The following is a 12,424-nucleotide window of genomic DNA, read 5'->3' as shown; positions in this document are numbered from 1 at the left end:
TCTCATAAGAAACGAGTTTTCAGGTACGTACAATATTAAATAAGCTATAAAGTCAATTACATATCCAAGACATAAATAGAGAAATAAAATCTAATTATGCCTCCACTCATCAGCCACTTCATTATGTACACCTTTCAAGTACTCGGTTGGACCTCCTTTTGCCTTCAGAACTGGTAAAAATTTAGCAAAATGCTGAATAACGTTTGATGTAATTCAACCCAGTGATCCAAATCTCAGTTTCTCTCTGGTCCACATGTGGTTTCATGAATCTCCAAAGACAAGACAAGTGAGTTTGGCAGCTAAATGGCTGTTCTGCTGGTGGTCACAATGTACCAAAGGTGCTCTATTGTACCAGCTGTAAACAGAGCAGCCCCAGTTCCCTAATGGATAAGGCACTGGCCTCCTAAGCCAGGGATTGTGGGTTCGAGTCCCATCTGGGGTGACTCGCAGCGGAAGCGTGCTGATCGATGGATCGAAACCATCCTCTGCTAAGCCTTTTAGTAGTTGTCACTAGAATGGAAATAGTTCATACTGGTCATTGCTAGTACCTCTGAAACCTTTTAGCCTTCAGAGTTCCTTTAATCTTTTGTGGCACAGATTCAACAAAGTGCTGGAAACATTTCAACAACATCACATAGTTTCTGCATATTTGTTGGCAACACATCCATGATGTGAATCTCCTGTTCCACCACATCCCAAAGTTGCTTTACTGGATTGAGATCTGGTGACTGTGGAGGCCGTTGGAGTACAGTGAACTCATTGTCATGTTCAAGAAACCAGTTTGAGATGATGTGAGCTTGGTGACATGGTGTGTTATCCTACTGAAAGCAGCTATCAGAAGATGGTGCACTGTGGTCATAAAGGGATGGCGAGCAACAATACTCGGGTAGGCTGTGATGTTTAAATGACGCTCAGTCCAAATGAAGCAGTCCAAAGTTTGCCAAGAAAATGTCCCTCACAGCATTTCACCACCAGCATCCTGAACTATTGATGCAAACCAGGATGGATCCATGCTTTCAAAGTAAAAGTTTTTCTCTTTGCATAGAAATTTGATTCGATGTTCGAGTTTCAAGCTTCAAGCTTCAGTCGAAGCGTCTCGTGTGGAAATCCTGAGGAAGGTAGTGATAGATGGGGCTTGAAGGAAATAAAAAGATCCCTCTCTCTTCTTTTATAGCAGTATTGTGGTGAACTCTAATGTGTTGTAGCCTCACATTACAATACATTTAACCACACACGGACCTTTAACAGGTAAACCTCAGAGCTACTGATGTGTTCTTACCCCCTTGAACCCTTGTGCCCTCTTTTTTCCCTGTTGCTTTAATTTAGTAATCATTTTAACTGTGTTACATGATTTGTTTTTTGCAAGAAATTTCCTTTTTAGTAAGATTTGTGAAATCCAACTTGAGCCACAATCAAAATGATCAAACCTTCAATTAGTTTTAGGATTTTAACCATTTAAAATCCTAAAAATGTTTAATTATCCGAATTACTAATTTTTTTTTAAACGAAAACAACAACGACAAAAAATAAACAGTAAAAAGAAAGAAACAAGTCTTGGACATGTCAGCAACAAAAACGATTTCATTGTAATAACATTTTTTGATACTCCCTCTCGACACCTTTGTGGCCAAAATTCCTCATTCACTTCCATTGCAGTATAAATACATGCACTGTCTAATGTTAGCATTTAATTTTACGGTAGTGATATTTGACAGTTTGAAATCTCCTCTTGCTGCGAAAGTAAAGCAGTTTGATCCTAGAACTTTGTCCTCATTCATGATTTCATTATGTTTATAATCTATTGCTATTTCTTTTCTCTCACTAAGAGTTGTCAGACAGCCTCCTGATTTTCCCGGGTTCAGCTGTCACTTTCCTCCCTGAGCCTGGTTCTGTTAGAAGTTTCTTCCTGCTTAAAGGGAGTTTTTCCTTCCATCTGTCACCAAGTGCTTGCTCAAAGGGGTCCTTGCGATTGTTGGGGTCTGCATTGTTGTAGGTTCTTTACCTTACAATACACAGTAAAGTGCCTTGAGGCAACTATTGTTGTGATTTGGCGCTATGTAAGCAAAACTGAATTGAATTTAAAAAGGGAGGGTTAACTGGTTACTATATATATGGTTTATGCAAGTAAACTATATAAACTGAAAAAGAAGACTGTGTTCCTCTTTGACAATATTGCTTTAAAGAAAGCCAATTTAAGAACCAGTCAGGACAGACTAAAAGAAGAGCTGTGGTTTTGAGACTGGCTCTATATCAAACTGCAGTTGTTAGGGGGTAAACACAGCCTTCCTAGCTTAAATGTTTTAAGTATTCACATCTGATTTCTGTCGTCCTCTTTGCTATTCTGTGATGCAGTATTTAAAGGGTGGGAAACCTGGACTAAGTGAGATGTCAGATTTGAGCGCCACATTATACGTGTAATAACAGTTTAAGGATATAATCCATCACTGCTGTCCTGCGTCACGTCAGCCCGTCGAGTAAGGAGGAGTTGGGGGGGGGGGGAAAGAAGTTGATTCGTCTGCCTGGGTCATCGTTTGTCAACGTATTAGATGACAAATAATTGGTCATTCATCAATAACAATAGATGAAAGCTGAAATGATTTATTGCCTTTATGACAAAAAAATGGGCTGGCTGTGAAGATGGTGATGATGAGGACGATGATGGAGCTCTCAGGTCAGCCAAGCAGAAAGATGAGAAGGAGGGTTTAAAAAATGAGCAGATGTTGGAGGAAAACTAAGAGGTAAACCTGGAGGAGGAATAAATATTCTACAGCAGCATCACCAGCACCCTTTGAGAAGTTAAAAAGCTAAATTCTCCCTCTTATCTGGTTGAGGCTGCTCTGCCATTGACCAGCTATCAGGTCATGATGGATCGCTCCAGCCTGACGAGCACAGTGCAATCCTCTTATCGATCCCCTCAGATCCCTGCTTGATTACCACCTCAGTGTGATACTGACAGAAGCCCTCTCTGCTCTCTGCTGCTATCAGGACTGCTGTGGACGACGTTTGGGATTAAAGCTGAAAATACTGATGTTTACACTCTCTCCAGTTTGCGATTGTGCCTCCCAGAATGATCAATTCTTGGTCATGCACGTAAACAAACAGGATTTTAGTTTTCTATCTCATGGTTGTCATGTTTAAGAAAGAGAGAGGACCATAAATGCAGAGCTGTAGGCGGACATTAATTTAAAGTCTTTTACCGAAGGAAAACCAAAATCCATGAAAGAGCACAGGAATACTGTGGAACACAGCAAGCTAAGGAATAGTTAACAAAGGCTAAGAGGAATAAAGAGGATAACATGATAGAAGGCTAAATGGAAATGAGGGCTATAAAAACTAATCAAGAAAATGGGACTGAGGAATTTAAAACTAAACACTAAGGCTACCAAAATAAAACAGGGAACGCCTAAACAGGGGAACATCCCGGTGTTACCCATTGTCAAGTCTCCGTCCGTGAAGTCAGGGAAAAGTGAAATAAGGAATTCAACAAACTCATTTGTAACTGTAACAAAACACACAGCCAATAAAGAAATGACAGAAGTCAAAATGCTGTCGTACACGTACTGTCATTGCTCCAGGCTTTTGTAATCCTGTCCCCCCTCCTCCTCCTGTGTGCTCCTGCCTCTATCATCTTGTTCAGCATTGGTCCTAATGTGTTATTCATCCTGTTTTATTTTGAAGCTTTGAACCTTGTACTTTTGTGGATTCCTGTTTTCACACTTTAAAAGGTCATAAAACACCTGTAAGATTGAGCGTGTGCGGTGTGCGAGGCACAACCTCGATGGAGCCAACTAACAAGAGACAGCTGAGACGGCGCTGCTGATTCAGTGATTCAGTTACTTCTTGGTGCTTGATGATGAAGTGAAGCTCCTGATTATTTGTGGTGTAGGTTGCTTTTATAGTCACTGATTGCTGTAGACAACAGCGTCTGTCACCAGCCAAGAATAAGTGGATTACAGTGGTTGGCAGGCCCGTCCCCACTGAAACCTCTGAAAATTAGAAGATAAACCTTTTATTTTGTCTGTTTTTCAGTGTATAGGTTTCTTTTTTTAAATTCATCTCCAGAAGAAGCTCCAAAGGCTCTGGCTCAGACTGAAGACTTTCAGGTGCTTTTGTTTGAAATATCTTGAAGTCCAAATGCTTCTGCGTTGTCTCATCTTCGTTTCTAAATGTCTAGGAGAGACATTTTTGTGTTCATTTGTCAGAGTATCTAATAATGTTTAGAGGACGGGAAAAAGCGCCTCTGTGCCTGTCACCGTCATGGCAGCTGCTTCATCTGCGCTGAGCACTGAGCCAGCCAATGAGTCGCAGCTATCAAAAGTCATAATCTCTGTATTTACGTGGCTGGTAGCCGAGCTGGCAGGTCTTCAGTCACAGAACAAACTGGATCCACGACCTGCCAAAGCGGCGTCCGAATCAATAGATCCAGTTACAGTAAGAGGCCGTTTATCTCATCATCTCGGAAGGAATTACTGCTCGCTCAGTGGCTCTCTCGTTGCATTCTGGGAAAGCTGACAGACGCTGGGAGCTCTGTGGCGGTGGGTTGTTGAACGTGTAGGTAGGGGTCCAATTTTGAGGATAAATGATAGTGGATTTTTGTACAGCCACTGGAATAGGAGTTTGCCTTTCTTCATTTATTTTTAACAGTTTTATTTTTTATTTTCTGCTCAGTTTTATATTCATTACTCTGCTTTTCACTGGATTGTCTCTTTATTTGTTGTCTTTTGTCCAATCCTGCGTTTTCTTTTTTAAATCTCCTCTTAGTTTGTGATTTCAGCCTTTTTTCTTGCCCCTTAACAACATTAAAACTTTCCACATTCCTTGTTTCTTCTGCACTTTATCCCCAAAATTTTATTTCAGTGTAATGTTTTTTAATTGATAGTTAAAAAATGCCTCATTTATGATTCCTTAGGTTGAAGTTCAAACTGAGTAATCAGAATGGAGGAGAAGGGGGATTAAACTGACTTTGAATCTGACATAGTTGTCGGTCGGAGTATTTCAAAAACAGCTGATCTACTGACGTTTTTCAATGATCCCTGGAGTTTACAGAGGTGGTGGAACAGCAGATTAACATCATGGATGTGCAGCTGATAAACATGCAGAAACTGTGATGTTGTTATGTCAACCAAAATCTCTGAGAAATGCTTCCAGCACCTTGTTGAATCTGTACCATAAGGTATTAAAGGTGTCCAACCAGGTACTAGCATTGACACGTCCAGTGAGTGTATAAATGAACTATTCCATTCCAGTGACAACTACTAAAAAGCTTTGCAGAGGATGGTTTTCAAACCATCAACCTCTGGGTTATGGGCCCAGCACGGTTCCACTGCGCCACTGTGCTAGAAATCCCCCCAGATGGGACTCGAACCCACAATCCCTGGCTTAGGAGGCCAGTGCCCTATCCATTAGGCCACTGGGGCTGCTCTGTTTGTTGCTGGTGGTCCTAGCAGATTCACATCATGAATTTGCAGCTGACAAATCTGTAGAAATTTTGTGATGTTTTCATGTAAACATGGAACAAAATCTCACCTTTTTGAAACTGTGTCATGAAGAATTAAGACGGTTCTGAAGTTAAAAGAAGGCCCGAATGAGCAAGCCATACCCAATGAAGTGCCCAGTCAGTATATTAACAGCTATCCAAGTATATTTGGAGACTAATTTCAGCATTTTTACCCCCCCCCCCCCCCAATGTCCTGATGCCATTAGCGATCGATTTGAGTGGATAAGCCCAGATATTTTATTGTGAAAGTTCAGACTCTAGTAACTTAAATTTCATTCCTTGTTCTGTTTGCTTTTTTGAAGGAAAAGGAGACAACACTGGAGCACACCTAATACGATTCAGTAGGAGCACAGAATGTAAAAGAAGCTTCACTAACTTAAGATATATAAGAGATGACATAAAATGCCTGGAAACAATTTGAAACCGGACTTTTCCTTCATATTAAAGAACACATACAAATACAAACAAAGGAAAAGAGACACATGACACTATACTTCCATACATACTCAGCAACTTAACTGTGAAAGCCTTCCACCTTTCCTCTCTCCTCTCCTCCTTCTTTCTTGCTCCCTCACTCCTTCCCTCCTCTGCCCTCGCCTTTCCTGCCCTGCGGTGTCATCTGGACTTCCTTGCAGATCACGGTCTCCTCTCTTCTGCTTCTCTGACTTCTGTAATTCTGTTCACTCTCCCCTTCCTGAGTAATTGAAGTAATTTCCCACCTTGGCTATGATGAATGTGTCCCGCGCTCCCACCGTGCCCTTCTACTTTAGTCGGCCTAATTAAAGAAAACATTCCATGATTGCCTATTTTTCCTCGAGCGTGACAACCTATTATTCTCCCCAGCACCTGATTAGAGAGTTATTATGCTTAGATTTAGATTGATTTAACCAGGCAGCCTAATAAAAGACTACTTGGGTTTTGATTTAAAGTGGGGGAATTGCAGGTTTTGGAGCCAGTCACGGTGTGTAATTGTTATTACTGGTTCATGATATGGTGGGTAGGGGAGTTCTCGAAATTGAATTAGAAAATTAGAAGGTCAGTCTGCATACAACAGGTGACATTTTGGGACATTCTTGCCACGATAGAGCTGTCAGGAGGAGGAACGTTCGTGCACAGATTTGTCCGGAGTGATAAATCACATCCATCACAGCCTGCAGAAACTGACATATTTCTATCAAAGCAAGATTAATCTCTCCATCAGCTGCACAAACGCGGCTCATAATCATCGCTGAGAATTGGATGCAAAATGGGTAAATTGACTGGTGTTTGTGTTGTGTTGCTCTGCCATGGGTTGATACTGTCTGAATAAGAGCCCTGTGGGAGGATACAGACACATAACCCAGCTGCTCGAGTTGCTGCTTTGTTGGGAGGATGATGTGAGTTAAAGATGGACCAAAGGCTTTTGTAGGTCAGTATGAAAACCTTTTGTTAGTTCAGGTAGTGTCAAAACCTGCAGTTCCTCTAGTATTCACCTTGAGGCTGGCTCCAAAAGTGAGTCCATCCTCACAGACTCTCGTGTAAATGCTCAGGAATAAAGATGTTTACAAGTTTACAAGGTACAAATACAATTATGGTCTCAAGACCTATAGAAGAAGCTCCTATTATATCAACCCATCATCCACAAATGATAATATCCCAGACATGTTGTGTGGGATTTAGGTCAGGTCAGCCTCTGGGCCAGCCAATGATATCTGGCAGTGCTCATCCTGTTCCTCCCTGCACAAAGGAGAACATACTGGACCTGCTCATGGATTAAGGGTCTTCTACGGCCCCGTCCAGCTCTCCAGGAGTTGGACCAGGAGTAACCACCTGTCTCCTTGAATCTCCTCCATGCTCTTGAGACCTTCTGGTAATGACAGGCAGTCCAGTTCAGGAGGAATTAGACAACCTGTGTAAGTTCTTGCAGGGTCCAGGTATTGCCTCATGCTAGCAGTAGTGACATTGAGCTTAGATAAATGCAAAACTTGGAGGGAAAAATATCAGTGGCAGTGGCTGTAAAACCAGTCATATTTTGGAGTTGTCACACTATTGCCCCTCTAGTGCAAGGCAACTGAAATGAACAACCCCCCTCTGCTACTTAACTGACCAGATTAATATCCCAGATTTTTTTTATCTGGGATATGCATATGGCATAATTTGAGAAGATCCAAAAAACTTTCAATCCTGTGCACCCAATTCTTGTTTCTTAAAGTCATTGTACAACAAATAATTAAAAGCCCAAAACTACCATGGCATTCATGACTGTGATGAATGGACGGAAACTTCTGAACACAACTGCATTTACAAAAAGTTGATTCTGGTAAGCTGGACGTAGCGTTTTCAGTGGGAGACACATTTCGTTACTCATCCAAGGGACTAATTCACCCTCTTCTTTAGATTAAACCTTTTGGCAATTTCCTTACCTGGATGACTGATCGTGCATTAAGACATCTGTATTTAGTGCCTTTCTTAATGGCACTTCAAAGGCTAGATAATACAAGTCTTCATCTGGGGCCTTTCAAGGACTCATGAACAACACTGAAATCTGTGTTAGTAGATGCTTCCAGAAGGATACATTTTAAAACCGTCCCTGAGAATATTTGTTTGGTACCTGCTGCATCTCCCACGTGCTTTCGACCCTCCCCGCAAAGCTGACTGATGGCTGGCACTCTCCGTGGCCTCGCTCAGATCTAGTTAGCATAACTGCACTTACTGACGCGGCTGAGCAGCTTTTTGATAAATGACACGATTAGAGGTAAAATGAACAATTTGACTCGGGCCACGCCCCGAAAGCACAGAGGCTTTACACCCGCTGTCAGAGGGCCGAATCGAGTTCATCTTTCATGTCTGAAACCCAGCAGTGTCGCACACAGGCTGGTGTAAGCTGTCTTTGACATGTACTCACTGTTGGGCTTATTGGCAGTCACTTCTTCACTGTCACTGTGAGTAACGGCCACGTAGCGCAGCGCTGGAGATTGATATATGAAAAGATGAACTGACTGATGGCTTGACTCGGAGATACTGTAGGTGAATGAATGGATATTTTAAACAGATTAAACAGCATTGTGTTTGAGGTTGATAAATAGCACGAGGACAGCGCAAACAAATTAACTGATTAGTTTTTGAGACGCTTTTCTAATTGAGAACCGAAAACAAACCTCGGCTATATTAAAAGTCATTTTTGAGATTGTTTATGACATTTGAGTTCATCTGAACCGAATGAAACATGTTGGCTGCCCAGATTAGTTAAAGTTTCTACCTCAGTCTAAACAGATTAAGGGCAGGTCTGTTAGCTCGAGAAGCTGTGCAGCATTTAGCAGTACAGAATGGGATATTACACTGATGAATGATGAAACTCAAAAGAACCAAAAACAAGCGTTGCATGCAGCAGCTAAAGGGTACAGTTTAAAATATTGCCGTTGACAAAGCTCCAGGTATGTGATAGATCCTCACAAGGCATCCTCACAATGTTGTGATGAGTCTCAGTTATCACATATAGACAGACGCCTGGTCAGGACCCTTTGGATACCCCTAAGTACTATTTTTCCATGTGCATGGTTAATGTTGTGAATATTATATAAACTACCTGCAAAGATTAAGAGAAAACACAAGTAAAAAAAATGAGAAGAAAGCTCCCAAAAGAAACAAACTGCTGTGAGAAGTGATGACGCTGCTGCACAATCCTGCAGGATTGTTAGCTCGCAGCATTTAGTGCGGCAGCCGCTGATGACTCCGATGCTAAAGAAGGCACTGTGTGAGGCCACTGACTTGTGATCAGACGGCAGTGTTTGACGGTCTGGGTTGCAAACACGTTGGTTTCATCAGTTTAAGACGTTTCTGACAAGAGCAAACATCAGATATTAGCGCTGTAATATAATATCGTCTCAATTAACATATCGATTTTGGACGTTTTCACACCAAAAACCTTTCTTTAAAAAAAAAAAATCTTTACTTAAATTAGTCATTTCTACAATATTAACAATATAGTAAATAAAACTGGGGAATAAATGACTATGTGAATGTCATTAAATGCATCATAAAAAATCATTGCATGAAAAATGGTTTGAATTTTTTTTTCAATTTCTTAGGATTTTTTTTTAAATTTACACATAATAAAAAATTATTTACCTTTTATTCCCCTGTTTACGCCTTTCATTTAACTCACATTTTCATTTCTACATTTATTCAGCCATAATTATGTATTTTCTGTGTTTTTCTTTAAACAAACACTAAATAAATCCAACATTTTAATTCATAAATTAATAACCTTATCAATATAATTAAATGGGAAAAAATTGTTGGTCAAATGAATACAAAATAAAACAAACATAATGAAGAAAGTGAAAACTTGTGTATATTAAATATCATATTATCATTATTTTTTTTTTTATTCATGTATTTTCTATTGCTGTAGCCAAACAATTTCATTGTAAACTGATAAACATATTTCCGCTCCTTTTTTAAAATTTATTTCTGCACTTTTCTGGTGCACGTTTGCAGGATGTGACCGTCTGCAGGTCTGTGATTGCATCGGCATGCCTGGTTGCCTGTTACAGTATGTATGTAGAAGGATCCTGGGCTTGTCCCCTTTGCAGTTTATTTGTTACATTGGTTATTAAAGCTGTCTGCCATCTGGCAACAGAATGAATGGGAGCAGTCGGCGGCCAGTAAATTGTGCACAGATAGATCCTCTATTTGTCCAGCCAAGCAGCAAATATAGACCTGAAGTGGCAGAGGAGGAATGGAGTGAGATATGGAGGGAAGGAGGGAGCATGCTGAGGAGGGAGGAGGCAGAAATAAGCAGCAAAGCTGAGGCTGAGATTTTATTGATACTCATGCCTCTGTTGATTCTGCCAGCAAGTCCAAATCTGGAATGTTTCTCATCGATTACTGATCAGTCTGATTTTCTGCAGCCTGATCATAGCATGAAAACAGAGAAAGACAGACATGAATGTGACTTTGTTTATGGCATAAAACAACAACAACAACAAAACCTTGTCCTTACCAGATCTTAAAATTAGATAAATATAGCTTGAGAAGGACAACAACATATTGTTTAACCCCCCTCAGAAGCAAATAATTGAGACTGTTGCTTTCTCTGTGACACTATTAGTCTGTCACATTGTTGTGGAGGGATTTTGGATCACTCTTCCCTTGCTTCAGGTCATTGAGGTGTGCAGGCATTCATCTATGCACAGCTCTTTTAAGGTCCTACAACAGCATTTCAAACAGGACCACGACATATTACACTGATTCTTTTCTTTATCATTTTGTTTTATATTTATTGTGCTTGTCCTGGCCCAAGCTTCAGACAGATGTCCTCACATTTGACTCTAGAATACTTTTATGGTCAACTCAGTGACTGCAAGGTACCCAGGTCCTGTGGCTGTAAAGCAAGCACCTGCACCACCATGCTGACAGCTGGTATGATGTGCATTATGACCAAACATCTCCACTTTGGTTTCGTCTTTTCAAAGGACATTGTCTTCTGAATTCTTGTTGTTTGTTCAGATGCAAGTTTGCAAACCTACGCCGTGCAACCATGTTCTTTTTAGAGAGAAGAGACTATTTCCTGGAAAAGCGTCCAAGCCACATTTGTTCAGTCTTTTTCTAGTTGCACTGTCATGAACATGCTAAATGAGGCCTGTAGAGTCTCAGATGTAGCTCTCTGGGTTTTTTGCAGTTTATCTAAACGTTAAGAGGATTGTGGCACTGTGCTAACACACACCTGAATGCTGCAAAAGCTTAAGCTTTTATAGAGGTGCTCACACCAGCTTATGATCAGTTACTCAAGTGCATTTGATTAGCAGCACCTGCTGAGGTTGAGGAGTGGGACATCGGCCACAAATTTCCAATAAAGACAAATCCTCGATATATAATGTGTCTGGTTTTGCATTAAAAACACAGAATGTTGTCCAATGCAGTCAAATATGAAAGGGGTACAATCAATTCAAATAATAAATCTTAAAGCACAAGAAAAATTGACATTTATAGCTTGGATTTAAAGGCGGAAGACGGTGAAGGGAAGGAAAGACGAGTATAAAAAGGCAGAGGAAGAAAAAGAGGAGGAGGGAAGAGAACAAATTAAATGCTACAGAGAGAGGCAGCAAAGGAATACGAATAATCAACATTGGAGTGAAAAAGCAGGGAGAGAAAGAGAAATCATATGTATGATGTTTATTAAGTCTTGGATAAATGAGACGTTCCAGCAGCCGGCTGGACGATAAAGCCAAACATTAAAAATAAAGAGATGATTTCTTTAAAGGATTTATAGCACTCTAAAGTCACTGATGATCACTCACTGAAGACTTCATTATTCCAATTAATGGGCCCCTCCGCTACTTGACCCGACCGTCAAAATTAGTGGCAAGAAACCTTTAAGTCAGATGGATGAACTGCCACAGCCTCGCCGGCTAATTGGCAGCCGCAATCAAGAGCGAATATGTATCAGGAGAAGAAGAAGAGGTTTAATATATTAGCAGAATAAGAGAAGAAGAAGAAAAATGAGGCTGTGAGGAACATGGCAGCACCAACTGTCTGGATGTCAGTGGTGGAAAAATGGTGATGGGGAGGAGAGATGGAGCAAAAGATGATTAAGAAATCAAAGCGAGCAGAGCTAATGTTTTTGAGGAGTTGATCAGACTTTTGAGCATCATAAACATTCATCTCGGAGTCAGAGTGTTTAATTTTGTGAAAACTGACCAGTTTGGGTCTGATGGATATGATGCACTTTGTGTAATTAATTTTTGTTTTTTTTAAGACTGGGTGACACTTTAATTTTGATTTCCATACAAGTACGTATGACTTTAGTCTCACTGCTATTATCCCGCTGAGCGCTTCTCATGTTTAAGTTGTGTTTGTCTTCTCCTTATTAATTAAAGTAATCTTTGGGGCAAACAAAACCGCATTAGCAATTAGAATAAAGTTCTCCCGCTGTTCTGAAACTCA

At 40.6% G+C, this 12,424-nt stretch overlaps 1 non-coding gene across 1 annotated transcript; it reads right to left on the bottom strand.

The window, feature by feature from the left end:
* Nucleotides 1-5,344: 5,344 nt before the first annotated feature.
* trnar-ccu (transfer RNA arginine (anticodon CCU)) lies at nt 5,345-5,417 on the bottom strand. The gene has a single exon. It is a non-coding gene; the product is annotated as a tRNA-Arg (tRNA).
* Between the last annotated feature and the right edge of the window lie 7,007 nt (nt 5,418-12,424).

Source organism: Mchenga conophoros, linkage group LG23 (genome assembly GCF_057382185.1).
Source record: "Mchenga conophoros isolate Kocher_MC1m ecotype Shallow Benthic linkage group LG23, M_conophoros_male_GT1.1, whole genome shotgun sequence".
NCBI lineage: Eukaryota > Metazoa > Chordata > Actinopteri > Cichliformes > Cichlidae > Mchenga > Mchenga conophoros.
This window is presented reverse-complemented; position numbering and strand designations above follow the sequence as displayed.